Source organism: Callithrix jacchus, chromosome 5 (genome assembly GCF_049354715.1).
Source record: "Callithrix jacchus isolate 240 chromosome 5, calJac240_pri, whole genome shotgun sequence".
NCBI classification, from domain to species: Eukaryota; Metazoa; Chordata; class Mammalia; order Primates; family Cebidae; genus Callithrix; species Callithrix jacchus.
Window position 1 is genome coordinate 42663892 of NC_133506.1, and position 12378 is coordinate 42676269.

General features: G+C 49.6%; 1 long non-coding RNA gene across 1 annotated transcript; it reads left to right on the plus strand.

Annotated features, from left to right (window-relative positions):
• Nucleotides 1-3119: 3119 nt before the first annotated feature.
• On the plus strand, nucleotides 3120-7358 carry LOC128932054 (uncharacterized). The gene is made up of 2 exons (XR_013536364.1): nucleotides 3120-3373; nucleotides 6524-7358. It is a non-coding gene; the product is annotated as an uncharacterized LOC128932054 (long non-coding RNA).
• Nucleotides 7359-12378: the final 5020 nt, after the last annotated feature.

The following is a 12378-nucleotide window of genomic DNA, read 5'->3' on the forward strand; positions in this document are numbered from 1 at the left end:
AAAAAGAGTAAGGAAAAAATATACAAAAATTAGCTGGGTGTGGTGGCAGGCACCTGTAATCCCAGCTACTGAGGAAGCTGAGGCAGGGAATTCCTTGAACCTGGGAGGCAGAGGTTGCAGTGAGCTGAGATTGCACCACTGCATTCCAGCCTGGGTGACAGAGTGACTCTGTCTCAAAAAAAAAAAAAAAAAAAAAAAAAATATAAGCAAACATCCAACTCAACCCAATTGACTAGGACGTTCCTGATTTTAACACTGCAAACCTGGAAAGTCCTGGACAAACCAGAAGGAGTTGGTCATCCTGCTTATATGGTACTTAGCATTTGCCAGGCATGAAGTCAGTGATCATGGACTGCTAACAGGCAGTGAGCCAACTCACAGGCCAAATCCAGCCCCACCGGAGGTTTTTTTTTTTTTAGGTGGAGTCTTGCTCTGTCATCCAGGCTGGAGTGCAGTGGCACTAACTGGACTCACTGCAACCTCCACCTCCTGGGTTCAAGCGATTCTCCTGCCTCAGCCTCCCGAGTAGCTGGGATTACAGGCACCTCTTACTGCACCTGGCTAATTTTTGTATTTTTAGTAGAGATGAGGTTTCACCATCTTGGCCAGGCTGGTCTTGAACTCCTGACCTCGTGATCCACCCACCTCTTCTCCCAAAGTGCTGGGGTTACAGGCATGAGCCACTGTGCCCAGTCTTTTTTTTTTTAATTGAAAAAATTTTGGAACAAGCATGGTGGCTCACACCTGTAATCCCCACACCTGGGAGGCTGAGATGGGAGGATTGCTTGAGCCAGGGAGTTTGAGACTGGTCTGGACAACACAGTGATGCTCCATCTCTACAAAATAAAATGAGAAGTGAATACTTTTGATAATTGCAGATTCACATGCACTCGTAAGAAAGAATACAGAGATTTCTTTTACACTTTGTCCATTTTCCTCCAGCTATGCCAAAGTATAGTATCAAGGGCTGGGCGTGGTGGCTCACGCCTGTAATCTCAGCACTTTGGGAGGCTGAGGCAGGCGGATAACCTGAGGTTCAGAGTTCCAGACCAGCCTGACCAATATGGTGAAACCCTGTCTCAAAAAAGAAAAAAGAAAAAAAAAGTATAATATGATATCACATTTGGGATGTTGATATACATATGGACTATCCATCTTATTCAGATTTCTTTGTAGAGATAGAGTTTTGCCATGTTGGCCAGGCTGGTCCTGAACTCCTAGCCTCAGGCGATCCTCCTACCTCAGTCTCCCAAAGTGCTGAGATTACAGACATGAGCCACTGGGACTGAGCAGATTTCTCTTTTTAGCTGTACTCATTTGTATGTATATTAAGTTCTAGAAAATTGTATCATCTGGCCAGGCACCATGGCTCATGCCTGTAATCCCAGCACTTTGGGAGGTCAATGTGGGCAGATCACCTGAGGTCAGGAGTTCAAGACCAGCCTGGCCATCATGGTGAAACCCCATCTTCAAAAAAAAAAAAAAAAAGGAAGGCCAGCCTAACCAACATAGAGAAACACTGTCTCTAAAATACAAAATTAGCCGGGTGTGGTGGCATGTGCCTGTAATCCCAGCTACTTGGGAGGCTGAGGCAGGAGAATCACTTGAACCTGGGAGGCAGAAGTTGCAGTGAGCCAAGATCACACCACTGCACTCCAGCGTGGGCAACAGAGCAAGACTCTGCCACACACACACAGAGAGAGAGAGAGAGAGAGAGAAAACAGTTATGCATTAGAACCATACTCAATCCCCTTGCAGTATGTAATTTTAGGGGATTTTATTTCCCACTCAGCCTAATTTTCTAGGAATTCTTTATTTTTTTATTTTTTAAAAAATAAGATGCGGTTTCACCAGTTTGGACAGGCTGGTTTCGAACTCCTGACCTCAAGTGATCCACCTGCCTTGGCCTCCCAAAGTGCTGGGTTTACAGGCATGAGCCACTGTGCCCGGCTAGAGATTCTTTCTAACTGTTGTGTGAATCAATGATTCATTTCTCTTTATTGCTGAGTAGTATTCTATGGTATGGATGTACCAGTTTAACTATTTACTTGTTAAAGCACATCTGGGCTGATTCCAGTCTTTGGTTCTGTCTCCTGTTTTTATTTTTATTATTTATTTATTTTGAGGCGAGTTTCACATTTGTTACCCAGGCTGGAGTGCAACGGCAGGATCTCGGCTCACCACAACCTCCGCTTCCCAGGTTCAAGCGATTCTCTTGCCTCAGCCTCCCAAATAGCTGGGATTACAGGTGCTCACCACCAAACCTGGACTTTTGTATTTTGTAGTAGAGATGGAGTTTCTCCATGTTGGTTAGGCTGGTCTTGAACTCCCGACCATGAGAGATCCGCCCGCCTCGGCCTCCAAAAGTGCTGGGATTTTTAATGAAGTTTTACTGGAACACAGCTATGCCCATTTATTTACATTTTGTCTATGACTGCTTCTCAGAGTTGAATAGTTTCACTACAGACCATAGGGCCCATAGCTTAAAATATTTACTCTCCAGCCCTTTACAGAAAAAGTTTGCCAACCCTTATTCCAAGCACCCAACATTTATTAATCTTAATTTTCACAACATTCCTATATGATTGTTATCTTCATTTTGCAATGGAAGAAACTGAGGCACAAAGCAAGTAATTTTTTTTCTTTTTTTTTGATTTTTTGTTTTTTCTTCTGTTTTATTTTCTTTATATTTTAATTAGTAAGTAATTTGCTCATGGTCACACAGCTGAGCTAGGTTTTGTTGTTCTTGTTTATTTGTTTTTGAGACAGTCTCGCTCTGTTGCCCAGGCTGGAGTGCAGTGGCACAATCTTGGCTCACTGCAACCTCCTTCTCCCAGATTCAAGCAATTCCCTGCCTCAGCTACCCGAGTAGCTGGTGTTTGGAAAACTCTGCCCCTACCACAAACGCTCTCTCTCTCTCTCTCTTTCCCTCCCCCACAAAGAGGCTCCCTTATCTCTCACTTTACATACCGGTCCTAGCCCTCCCGCCGCCCAGCTTCCGCCGCCCAGCTTCCCACCCAGCAGTTCAAACTGACCAACAGTTGCCCACCACCTCGGCTTTTGGCTTCCCCACCCCCCAGCCCTTCAGCCCCCTATAAAACAACCCTGCCCCTCTGAGCGGCGCGGCCATTTTTCCTTTTCGTCCCGGCTGGCCCGCCCGGAGGCTCTTTCCTCTCAATAAAGCCTGAACTTAAGGAATTTCCTCTAGCCTGCGGTCCGGTTTCTTTCCCAATGAGCCCAGTCTTCCCGCAGAGGGTAGGTCGGACAAATGGTGCCGGAAACCCGGGACGGGAGCTGGGGCCGTTGGCCCGGCCACGGCCCCCCTCCCCGACCTACCCAACACTGGCCCTGCCACCTCCACGTTCCGATTAAGGTAAGCCAAGTTTTTCTTGCTTTGCCTTCCCCCGCTTCCCGTCTCCTCTTCCTACGGCATGGTGCAGTTGCTCCCTCCGGCGTTCCGCACGGACTCCTTGCCTAGTCTCGGCCGAGCCAAGGTAGTCTTCCATTCCCGCTCCAGGAGCCTTCCGAGGGACAGCCGCCAGACGGGGGACGCCCCTCTGACCGCTTCCCTTTCCGTACTTAATTGTACTCCGGGGAATTTGCAACGAACGGGGACGCCTTTTCGTTGCATCTGCCCATCCGCGCCGGAGAGTCTGTAGCTGCGCCTGCCATGGGAAATTCGGAGTCCAAAATACCTCTGAGCACCCCCCTCGGGTGCTTGCTGCGAAATTTTACCAAATTGGGATATTCCCAAACCCTCAGAAAGAAAAAGCTTGTTTTCCTGTCCCAGGTGGCTTGGCCCCAATACAAACTCAGTAACCAGTCACGTTGGCCCCCGACTGGCACTTTTGATTTCAACACCCTCCGAGATCTCGACGATTTTTGTTGCCGCGCGGGCAAGGACAATGAAATTCCTTACGTCCAGGCTTTTTGGGACCTCCATACCCACCCCAACCTATGTTCTTCCTGCTCCACCTACCAAATCCTCTTATCTCGAACCCCCCATAAATCTTCCTCCACTACCTCTCCCCCTCCCTACTCCTCACCGGAGGATCTGCCTGAACATCTGTCCTCTCCTGCCAATCTCAGCAACCACTCGCCATCAACGGCACGCCCTTCCCCCACTCCCTCTGCACCTCCTACCTCAGAGGCCATGCCTCGCTCTTCCTCTACTCCCTCCGAGCCCCCTCCCTCAGAGGCCTCACTTCCTCTTGCCTCTCTGGTGGCGGCCCACACCCGCTCTCACCAGCCAGCTATCCTGGCCCCACTCCGAGAAGTAGCAGGCGCAGAAGGTTTAATCAGGGTCCATGTTCCTTTCTCACTCCAAGACCTGTCCCAAATTGAGAAACGTTTAGGATCCTTCTCAGCCAACCCATCCACCTATATTAAAGAATTCCAATACCTCACTCAAGTATAAGAAGCCCTAGTCCGGTACACTCAACTAGATCCAGCCTCCCAAAACGGGGCCACTGTATTAGCCTCCCATTTTATCTCCCAATCAGCACCCGACATAAGAAAGAAACTAAAGAAAGCAGAAGAGGGGCCAGAGACTCCCATCCAAGACCTGGTAAAAATGGCCTTTAAAGTATTCAATGCCAGGGAAGATGCGGCTGAGGCTGCCCGCCAAACTCGCATGAAGCAGAAGGCTGCCCTCCAGACCCAAGCCCTAGTGGCGGCTCTAAGGCCGGCAGGGAACCAGAAGCCCAAGGCCGAAACCCATGCCCCTCCAGGGGCATGTTTCAAATGTAGAAAGGAAGGACACTGGTCCCGAGCCTGTCCACAACCACGGCCACCAACTAAGCCTTGCCCTATCTGTCGGCTCCCGGGACACTGGAAGTCAGACTGCCCCAGCTTCCCCAGCGTGCCGGTTCCTCAAAACAGACACACTGGCGTTACGCAGCTGGCGGTCACCCTCAGTAGGGAGGAGCCTGCTTGCCAGGAGCCGACCTCCGAGGGAGCTCCGTTCCCCAGTCTACTAGGGCTGCTAGATGACTAGCGGGGCCCTGGCTTTCCGACTCCGGTTACCCTCGCCGAGCCTAGGGTCACAAGACATGGGGGCTACCTACTCCGCACTTCCTTCTTATTCTGGCCATCTCACCCCTTCCCAGGTCTTAGTCATGGGAATCGATGGGACCCCGAGTATCCCCTATCAAACCCCACCACTCATGTGCTCATATAACTCCACTCCCTTCACCCACTCCTTTTTAGTAATCCCCACCTGCCCAGTTCCCCTTCTGGGGTGAGACATCCTTTCAAAGCTGAAGGCCGTCATAACCTTCCCCACCGCCAGCCCACACAGCCTTTTTCTCCTAGCCCTCAATACTCTGCCTCAGAACTCCAGACCCTCCAGTCTACCCCCGGGGTACAGTTCAAGGATGACTGGGCCTTCAAGCATAACCTCCTCATCCTCCCTGAAAAGCAAAGGTACCAGATAATCCAAGACATCCATAATTCACTCCACATTGGGCCTAAAGCCTTATACCAGTTCCTCAACCCACTTTTTCACCCCCACAGCTTCCTCAGTACCATATAGGAAGATCAGTCCTCATGTACTGTCTGCGTGAAAACTAATTCCCAGGGTTCCTGTCATCCCCGGCGCCAGCTTCATCAGCTACGCGGGTTCCTACCTGGCCAAGACTGGCAAATTGATTTCACCCATATGCCAAAGCACAAACAGTACCGGTATCTGCTAACCATTGTTGACACTTTTTCAGGCTGGATTGAAGCTTACCCCACAGCCTCTGAGTCTGCCGGGACAGTAGCCACTCATCTCATTCAAGACATCATCCCACGCTTTGGACTCCCGGCTACCATACAGTCAGACAACGGCCCAGCCTTTATCTCCAAAGTCACTAATGCCGTTTCTACCTCTCTAGGAATTCAGTAGAAGCTACATGCTGCCTACCATCCTCAGTCCTCTGGTAAGGTGGAACGGGCCAATGGCCTAATAAAGGAGCATCTGACTAAGCTCATGCTTGAGCTCCGCCAATCCTGGGTAACCTTAATTCCTATCACCCTCACCAGGGTAAGAGCAGGCCCCCGGGGCCCATCACAGCTTAGCCCATTTGAGCTGCTGTATGGTTGCCCCTTCCTACTTTCAACTCCCCCACCGCCAGAGACTACTCCTCTAGACAGCTACCTCCCCTACTTTACTCTCCTTCGCAGCCTTCTCCGAGAACACGCCAACGCTTCTCTTCCCCAACCCACCCAGCCATCTGAAAATACACAGAAAGTCCTCCCGGTAACCCTAGTCCCTCGACTCACTATATATTCCCCAGCCGAATTCCAGATGCTGCAAACTCCCCATCGCTGCACCCGATGAGCTGCCTTCCTACCCATTGCCGTTGGAGTCTCCCTTGCTGGTTCAGCACTTGCAGCAGGATTAGGAGGAGGGGCACTAGTCCACTCTCACCTGGCTATAGCCCAACTGACCTCGCAATTCCAAGCAGCTATTGATGACTCTACTGAGTCTTTAGCATCACTCCAACGACAGATCACCTCAGTTGCCCAAGTTGCCTTACAGAACTGAAGAGCCCTAGACCTGCTCACTGCTGAACGAGGAGGGACCTGTATCTTCCTACAAGAAGAGTGCTGTTACTACATCAGTGAATCCGGCCTAGTAGAAACCCGAATCGAGAGCCTCCAGAAACTCGAAACTAACCTCTAGAGTCAGAAGTTCTCGGCTGAAGCCACAGCGTGGTGGTCTTCCTCTATGTATACCCTCTTGTCACCATTGCTTGGGCCCCTAATAGCCGTTTGCCTAATCTTACTTATTGCTCCTTGCTTTCTCCAGTTCCTACAGCGGCTCTTTCAAGAACTGACTGGAGTCACCATCCACCAGATGCTGCTCCAACCCCACCCTGAACGAGTGCAAGAAACAGACCTCTCCCCAAACCTCCAGGCTCCTTAGGAAAAGAAACCTCTTCAGAACCCCCCGTCGACCCTTGTCAGCAGGAAGTAGCCAGAGAGACAACCGACGCCCCTGACCCCCTCTTTTTCTTTTCTTTAAGGAGTCGGGAATGTTTGGAAAACTCTGCCCCTACCGCAAACGCTCTCTCTCTCTCTCTCTTTCCCTCCCCCACAAAGAGGCTCCCTTATCTCTCACTTTACATACCGGTCCTAGCCCTCCCGGTCCTAGCCCTCCCGCCGCCCAGCTTCCCGCTGCCCAGCTTCCCACCCAGCAGTTCAAACTGACCAACAGTTGCCCACCACCTCGGCTTTTGGCTTCCCCACCCCCCAGCCCTTCAGCCCCCTATAAAACAACCCTGCCCCTCTGAGCAGGGCGGCCATTTTTCCTTTTCGTCCCGGCTGGCCTGCCCGGAGGCTCTTTCCTCTCAATAAAGCCTGAACTTAAGGAATTTCCTCTAGCCTGCGGTCCGGTTTTTTCCGAACGAGCTCAGTCTTCCCGCAGAGGGTAGGTCGGACAGCTGGGATTATAAGCACCCACCACCACGCCTGGCTAATTTTTGTATTTTTAGTAGAGATGGGGTTTCATCATCTTGGCCAGGCTGGTCTTGAACTCCTGACCTTGTGATCCACCTGCCTCAGTCTCCCAAAGTGCTGGGATTACAGGAGTGAGCCAGCACACCTGGGTTGAGCTAGGTTTTGAACTCAGCAATATAGCTCTAGGGATTGCCTCTTTTTTTTTTTTTTTGAGACGGAGTTTCGCTCTTGTTACCCAGGCTGGAGTGCAATGGCGTGATCTCGCCTCACCGCAACCTCTGCCTCCTGGATTCAGGCAATTCTCCTGCCTCAGCCTCCTGAGTAGCTGGGATTACAGGCACGCACCACCACGCCCAGCTAATTTTTTGTATTTTTAGTAGAGACGGGGTTTCACCATGTTGACCAGGATGGTCTTGATCTCTTGACCTCATGATCCACCCGCCTCGGCCTCCCAAAGTGCTGGGATTACAGGCTTGAGCCACCGCGTCCGGCTAGGGATTGCCTCTTGACCAATCCTCCTCAAAAGAGAATCTTACTTCTCATTCACGACAGACTAGTTTGAACCGGTGAGGTGACCTATGCCTGTAATCCCAGCACTTTGGGAGGCCAAGGTGGGTGGATCATCTGAGGTTAGGAGTTCGAGACCAGTCTGGCTAACATGGTGAAACCCCGTCTCTACTAAAAATACAAAAATTAGCCAGGCATGGTGGTGTGTTCCTAAAATCCCAGCTACTTGGGAGGCTGAGGCAGGAGAATCACTTGAACCTGGGAGGCAGAGGTTGCAGTGAGCCGAGATTGTGCCATTACATTCCAGCCTGGGCGACAAGAATGAGACTCTGTCTCAAGAAAAAAAATAAAAAAGGAACTAAAAACTGAGATAAGCATACAATACAGCTAGCAGCTGAACTACAGGACTTCTCTTGGAGGGCTAGAAGGAAGAGTAGAATTTACCTTGTGATCATTTGCTTTGTTACATGAATAGTGTTTGGAACAGAGCTAAAATTTCTCATTAATTTGAATTAAACAATTTTATATAGGGCTTCTTAAATTTTACCAGGACTTAACAAAGGTTCAGGACCCAGGCCCTGGTCCCCTTTCTTTTTGTTTTGAGACAGAGTCTCACTCTGTCACCCAGGCTGTAGTGCAGTGGAGTGATCTTGGCTCATTGCTGCTTCTGCCTCCTGGCTATAAGCAATTCTCCACTTCAGCCTCCCAAGCAGCTGGAATTACAGGTGCCTGCCACCACACCTGGTTACTTTTTGTATTTTTAGTAGAGATGTGGTTCCACCATGTTGGCCAGGCTGGTCTCAAACTCCTGACCTCGTGATTCATCTGCCTCATGATTCACCCACCTTGGCTTCCCAGACTGCTGGGATTACAGGCGTCAGCCACCGTGCCCAGCTGGTCCCCTGAATTTCACAGCTACATTTGCAACTAGAAAATCAGGAGTCATTGTTATCTTTTGCTTTTCTCCCCTGGGTTTTCAGGTAAGAACAGACCTGAGCCTACAGAAACTTCCCTAGGCCAATAGGAGGCTAAATGGTGGCTTTTAAAGGAAATACTTTCCTTTCTTCATTTTTGTGGGGAGACATATGTCCAGCTGAGAGAATTTAGGTCCCTCTTTAAAGTGACCAACTATGGTGATTTTCCTGGGATTGAGGGAGGTTTCTGGATTGTAGGATTTGCAATGCTAAAACCAAGAGTTGAGAGGCGAGGTGGCTCACACCTGTAATCCCAGCACTTTGGGAGGCCAAAGGGGGCAGATCACCACCTGAGGTCAGGAGTTTGAGACCAGCATGGCCAACATGGTGAAACCCTGTCTCTACTAAAAACACAAATATTGGCCAGGCGTGGTGGTGGGTGCCTATAATCCCAGTGTAGCCGCACAAGCCACAGATGAAACCTCCCAGACACCAGATTTAAAGAAGGAAATGGCTTTTATTCGGCTGGGAGCATCAGCAGACTTGCGGCTCAAGAACCGAGCTCCTTGACAAAGAAAATCCTCGCCCTTTTAAAGGCTTACAGTTCTAGAAAGTACATGTGAGAGAGTCATGATCGATGAAGTAGGCTTGGGTATATGACCAGGTGGGGGTTTAAGCAAGACTGAGAGAGAACAATGGAGGGCATTTCTCTATACGATGCCTGCGATCTATAGATAGGAGTGTGATTAAGGGTGGTGCCCAGTCTGCTAGCCTTTACTTTTTTCTGAATACAGTTTACAACCTAGCCTAGAATGCAAGACAAACTTGGAGCTTCACTAGGGAGGGATTACTTAAATTCCTTAGCCTCTGTACAACTCTTACATGGCCTTTACTTTTAGTTAACTACTACGTGTTTTATGCTTGTTATTTAAACTATACTCTGTTCATTTTATTTTCCTTCCAGCTCCTCGAGAGGCTGAGGCAGGAGAATAGTTTGAACCTGGGAGTGGGAGGTTGCAGTGAGCTGAGATCCTGCCATTGCACTGCAGCCTGGGCGACAGGGCGAGACTTCGTCTCAAAAAAAAAAAAAAAAAGAGTATAGCATCACATGGATTCTTTGTCCAATGGCCTTAGCAGGAAGATTGTTCCAGAATTTGGCACGAACTGTGCCCGTAGTTCCATGGGCCTGAGTTACCTTTCCCCACATCATTCTGGTTTTGTTCAGTTTGCCTCCAGGAGTCCTGTTCTTTGCTTTGTATGCATAAGCACATCTCTTGTCCAAATGGAATTCAGTTTCATCTCAGGCATAAATATCTTCAATGTTAAGAAGAGCTGTGTGCTCCCTTTGGTTCCAGAGGCCCTGCTGATAGCCAGCAAAAAATGGCCTTGGGGTCAGGCACAGTGGTTCATTCCTGTAATCTCAGCGCTTTGCGAGCCAAGGTGCATGAGGATTGCCTCAGGCCAGGAATTCGAGACCAGCCTGGTCAACGTAGTGAGACCCCCTCTTAACAATAAAAAGAAAATAAGAAAAAATGGTCTTAGACCACAGCCTTCCAGACATATCTGCCTTTGAGAAGTCCTGTTCTGGTTGGGCAGGGTGTCTCACCTGTGTAAGCCCAGCACTTTGATAGGCTAAGGCGAGAAGATGCCTTGAGACTAGGATTTAGAGACCAGCCTGGGCAACATAAGGCGATCCCAGCTCTACACAACACTAAAAAAATTAGCCAAGCAGCCGGGCGCGGTGGCTCACGCCTATAATCCCAGCACTTTGGGAGGCCGAGGTGGGTGGATCACGAGGTCAAGAGATCAAGACCATCCTGGTCAACAAGGTGAAACCCCCGTCTCTACTAAAAATGCAATAATTAGCTGGGCGTGGTGATGCACGCCTGTAGTCCCAGCTACTCGGGAGGCTGAGGCAGGAGATTCGCTTGAACCCAGGAGGCAGAGGTTGCAGTGAGCCGAGATCGTGCCATTGCACTCCAGTCTGGGTAACAACAGCGAAACTCCATCTCAAAAAAAAAAAAAAAATTAGCCAAGTGTGGTGGCATGCACCTGTGGCCCCAGCTACTGAGAAGGCTGAGGTTAGAGAATCACTTGAGCCTAGGAAGTTCTAGGTTACAGTGAACTATGATCATACCACTGCACTCCAGCCTGTGTGATGGAGTGAGACCTTATTTCCAATCCCAGCATTTTGGGAGGCCAAGGCAGGCAGATTGTCTGAGGTTGGGAGTTGGAGATCGACCTGCCCAACATGGAGAAACCCAATCTCTATAAAAATACAGAATGAGCTGGGCATGGTGGCACATGCCTGTAATCCCAGCTACTAGGAAGCTGAGGCAGGAGAACTGCTTGAACCTGTGAGATGGAGGTTGCAGTGAGCCAAGATCACACCATTGCACTCCAGCCTGGGCGGCAGATTGAGACTCCGTCTAAAGAAAATAATAAAGGGTCAACCGGGTGCGGTGGCTCACGCCTGTAATCCCAGCACTTTGGGAGGCCAAGGTGGGCGGATCACGAGGTCAGGAGTTCAAGACCATCCTGGCCAATGTTGTGAAACCCCATCTCTAAAAAAGAATAATAATAATAATAATAAAGGGTCAGGCAAAGTGGCTCACGTCTATAATCCCAGCACTTTGGGAGGCCGAGGCAGATGGATCACCTGAGATCAGGAGTACGAGACTAGCCTGATCAACATAGAGAAACCTCGTCTCTACTAAAATTACAAAAATTAGCTGGGCGTGGTGGCTCATGCCTGTAATCCCAGCTACTCAGAAGTCTGAGGCAGGAGAATTACTTGAACCCAGGAGGTGGAGGTTGCAGTGAGCAGAGATCACGTCACTGTACTCCAGCCTGTGCAACAAGAGCGAAACTCCGCCTCAAAACAAACAAACAAAACCCATAAAAATTAGCTGGGAGTGGTGGCACATGCCTGTAGTCCCAACTACTCTAGAGGCTGAGGCAGGAGAATGGCTTGAACCCAGAGGTGGAGGTTACAGTGAGGCGAGATTACACCACTGCACTCCGGTCAGGGTGATAAGAGCAAAACTGCAAAACCCCATCTTAAAAAGAAAAAGGAAGCCCTGTCAAGCACACAGGCTCCAAGATGGTAGAAAGAGAAAAGCTTTGGGGAATAATATGTAAATTTACAGCAGCTGAGAGTCTAACTTCCTAGAGGGTGAAAATAGTGAAATACTGAAAGGCGAAGGTGAAGTCCCTTGCCCAAGGTCATACGTGCCTTTCAGTTGGTGACCCCCAGACTCTAACGTGGGTTGTCTCTCTGTACCTCTGTGTTCTTCTGTCTTTTCTGTTCTTAGAAACGAACTTTTTCTCCCCCAACAACAGGCCTTTTGTGGTCAGAACCCTGCTTAAAAATACCTTTTTCCCTTATTACTTTTGCACACAACTCAGTTCTCTCCAACGAGGCCTGAACTGCCATTGTTTGTGTCAAACTTCCTTGCCCCGATCCTTCCTCTTTCAAGATAAGGCCTGTTTTTTCCCAGTGCTCTAGGGAACC